The following is a 3914-nucleotide window of genomic DNA, read 5'->3' as shown; positions in this document are numbered from 1 at the left end:
CGTTTTCAGCTTTGGTTGTGATGGAATATTTCCATTTTCTACAAGATGTTCATTTTCCATCTCTTCTCTGAGATGTGGAGTAATTCTATATCGTTATCCATTGCATCAGTGTGTCGTGTTTGTCTACATCCTTCGCTATAGCCGAATCGTTAGCTTCAAGTCTGATACTGTCAATATATTTTTTTTAAACAAGTTTCAAATTTCTGTCCGTTTGGCCAATGTTGCACTTCCTGCAGTGAGTAAGATGTAGTTTATCAATTCCTGACTTTGTCAGTATCTCAGCTGCTTCTGAGATATCATGCACCAGTTTCTTCCTAAGTTGGTGCTGGCGAAAGTGATTCTTATATCCGTGTATTTAAGCAGCTTGCCTACATTGTCTCAAAAAAACCCTTGAATATGACATTGTTATATGCACGTATTATATGATGATGTGGCTTGTGACATTGTCAGTTTGCTTGCCTTTTTTATTATTTATTGTGAAAGAGTATTTGTTTCATGTTAGCGATAGCCATTGCAGTGTTCAACGGAACTAATTGTGTTGATTACTGTTTTACGGACTGCAGCACAATGTGGGAAGTTTAGAATGCAGCTTACTTATGTAAGGGTGTGTGGAGGACTTATCAATGAGTGTGTCTGTGTTTGCTGGTTTTCTGTATATGTTGATGTTCAGGATCTGGCTTGCGTTTGTTACTGTCACGTCTAATAAGCTTATTTCATTCTATTTATAGTGTTCTATGGTGTAGTGAATGTTCTTGTGTAAACTATACAATCTCTGTTTTAAATTTGCCGTTCTTCTTTAGTGCCCGCATCTCGTGGTCGTGCGGTAGCGTTCTCGCTTCCCACGCCCGGGTTCCCGGGTTCGATTCCCGGCGGGGTCAGGGATTTTCTCTGCCTCGTGAGGCTGGGTGTTGTGTGCTGTCCTTAGGTTAGTTAGGTTTAAGTAGTTCTAAGTTCTAGGGGACTGATGACCATAGATGTTAAGTCCCATAGTGCTCAGAGCCATTTGAACCATCTTCTTTAGCCTCGTTATACACCGCGAATACGCCATTTAAGTATCTGCGGTAGGGCACAATTTTCTTTGTGATGTTACCTTTGTTGATCAAAAGTTTATTATTTAGCTGCTTAATGAGAATTTTATGCAGTGATCGCACTTAGTGGACAACAATTTGCTAGGCCTGCATATACATTTTACCACAAAATGAGGTACAGTTATCGGACAGTGCAAAGTATGGTAATTGTATTAGCTCAACTATTTCAGTTGCAGATGCCCTAAATGAAGTTCTAAAACACAAGCAAGATAAAACAAAACAGCAAATCATGCATATAATATGAAGAATTTGAGCTTTCACGTTTTTATTTTTTTTTTTTAATTTTTTGTTGCCATTCTAGAATGAATATAAAGTTTGTACACGAAAACATTACTTTTAAGTAAATTAACAAAACTTTTTGAGTGTTACCACTCTCTGAAAAACACATTCCAGCGTTTAAATTAGTGTTGTTGAATTTAAGAACAACATATCCGGGAAAAGAAAAATTGTTCAAATGGCTCTGAGCACTATGGGACTTAACATCTGTGGTCATCAGTCCCCTAGAACTTAGCACTACTTAAACCTAACTAACCTAAGGACATCACACACATCCATGCCCGAGGCAGGATTCGAACCTGCGACCGTAGCAGGGAAAAGAAAGCTTACGTAATTGTGAACCGACCAGTCAATCACAACTGTGGCCACAGTCTGGGAAAACGACAAATCCCAGAATTCTGCCCGGCGTTCTAGTGCGGCAGATTACCTTGACCATCCCCGAGAGATGAGATCCTTGGACGGTCGCCGCAGCCTGTCGGCGCCGTGATTACGTCAGAGTAGCTGTGGCTGGCGGTCAGACCACGTTGGAGGTCCTTGCCGTCCCATTGAGGCGAAGGCGGCTATTTCTGCTGCGAGTGTTGTGGGCCCGGCCCAGTCCGAAGCACCCTGCGGTGACGCTTGCGGCACTGTGTGTGTGTGTGTGTGTGTGTGTGTGTGCGAGCTGTTTGTTCTGCTGACCCACAGCGCGCGGCGTGGAAATAGAAGCAGGTTCCGCGGAGAGTGTAGGCGGTCGTTCACCTGCCGCCAACCCGCTGCGCGCCGCGGACCGCTACCAGAGGGACACCTCGACCCACAACTTCTTCACTTTGTCCTCTTCCCTTCAAGGTTGTCCAATGACGCCACTTACAGTTGTACCAGCAAAGGGTGTACTGAGCAACTCCTGCTCGATGTCGTCATCAGTGGCACGTGATCTTCACTGTCTCCCTCCTCCTCCTTCCACACTCTTAGACTCTTCCTGCGGCGAAACTTATCGTGGGAGCTCAAGTGCGTAACATGTAGGTACATGTTTAAAATAAATTTAGCATAAGTAATGTTGAACTTAACCCGCCAGGTTAGCCGAGCGCGATAACGCGCTGCTTCCTGGACTCGGGTAGGCGCGTCGGCCCCGGATCGAATGCGCGCGGCGGTTTAACGACGAGGGCCGGTGTGCCGGCCAGCCTGGATGTGGTTTTTAGGCGGTTTTTCACATCCAACTAGATGAATACCGGGCTGGTCCCCACGTCCCGCCTCAGTTACACGGCTCGCAGACATCTGAACACTTGCGCACTATTCCATGGATTACAGTAGTCGCAGACAGTTGGGGTACACTAATTCCTTCCCGGGGGGTTCGGGGTGGCGGCAGAAAGGGCATCTGGCCACCCCTTCAACTAACATTGCCACAACCGATTAACCATGCCGACCCTGCGTATCCGCGGGAAACACGGCACAAGCAAAAGAAGAAGAAAAGAAGTAATGTCGAACTTAGGAGCAGCAGAGGGGAAGCGAGGAAATATTGCACTTGGGCTACAAAGATTTATCACGAATGGCTTTCGAAAATTCCAGGGTACATCGTTGCTTTTAACAAAAGCAGTCAATAGCTGTACGGCCAAACTCTCAAGTACACAAGTTTTGCTTAAGCGATGTATCGGTAACAAACTGAATTGCGCATTCACTCACAAAATACTACAAATAAGTGAAAACTGGCATTAAACATCATACAGTATATAAAAAATATAAAAAGTTCTGCGTCAGGAAGACCCCTCATGAAATTTATATCAGTCAACTGTTACATGAAATTCAGCACGAGTGCATAGCATGTGGTTGCTATTTAACTACACGAACCTTGTCGGTAATTTAGGTACTCCAAATAATTAACAAGGCAACGGCCTTGCCACAGTGGCTACACCGGTTCCCGTGAGATCACCGAAGTTAAGCGCTGTCGGGCGTGGTCGGCACTTGGATGGGTGACCACTGAGGCCACCATGTGTTGTTGCCATATTTCGGGGAGTACTCAGCCTCGTGATGCCAATTGAGGAGCTACTCGACCGAATAGTAGCGGCGTCGGTCAAGAATACCATCATAATGACCGGGAGAGCGGTGTGCTGACCCCACGCCCCTCCTATTCGCATCCTCCTCTGAAGATGACTTGGCGGTCGGATGTTCCCGATGGGTCACTTGTGGCCTGCAGACGGAGTGGTTAAATAATTAACTAAACAGAGCGGCATGTAGACGAGGAGTAGTGGCACCACTGGACGAGAAATAACACGTACGCCCTCTCAAGAGTAGTGTGAGCTATGAAAGAGACGGAGAGATAGTAGAAAAAGTAAAAGTGGTATTTATATTCTCGTCTGCTCAAACCAGAAATACGCTGCAGGAATTTCAGTTACTCCCATGCAATCCTCAAAAGATGCTGGGGCAGGAACACAGGATCACAATAACACTGACCGCGTTCAAAGATTTGCACGTCAGTACGCACGTGCAACATTATGCCTCGCCACACCACAACAAACCGGACCACCAAAACAATCATGTTCGACAATGTTCCTGGGTACATTACGTGACATCCCTCGC

General features: G+C 45.8%; 1 pseudogene; it reads left to right on the top strand.

The window, feature by feature from the left end:
- Positions 1 to 3221: 3221 nt before the first annotated feature.
- LOC126413367 (5S ribosomal RNA) lies at positions 3222 to 3339 on the top strand (annotated as a pseudogene).
- Positions 3340 to 3914: the final 575 nt, after the last annotated feature.

The sequence above is a fragment of the Schistocerca serialis genome, chromosome 7 (genome assembly GCF_023864345.2).
Source record: "Schistocerca serialis cubense isolate TAMUIC-IGC-003099 chromosome 7, iqSchSeri2.2, whole genome shotgun sequence".
NCBI lineage: Eukaryota > Metazoa > Arthropoda > Insecta > Orthoptera > Acrididae > Schistocerca > Schistocerca serialis.
Note: the sequence above shows the minus strand (reverse complement) of the source record. Positions and strands in the feature narration are given on the sequence as shown.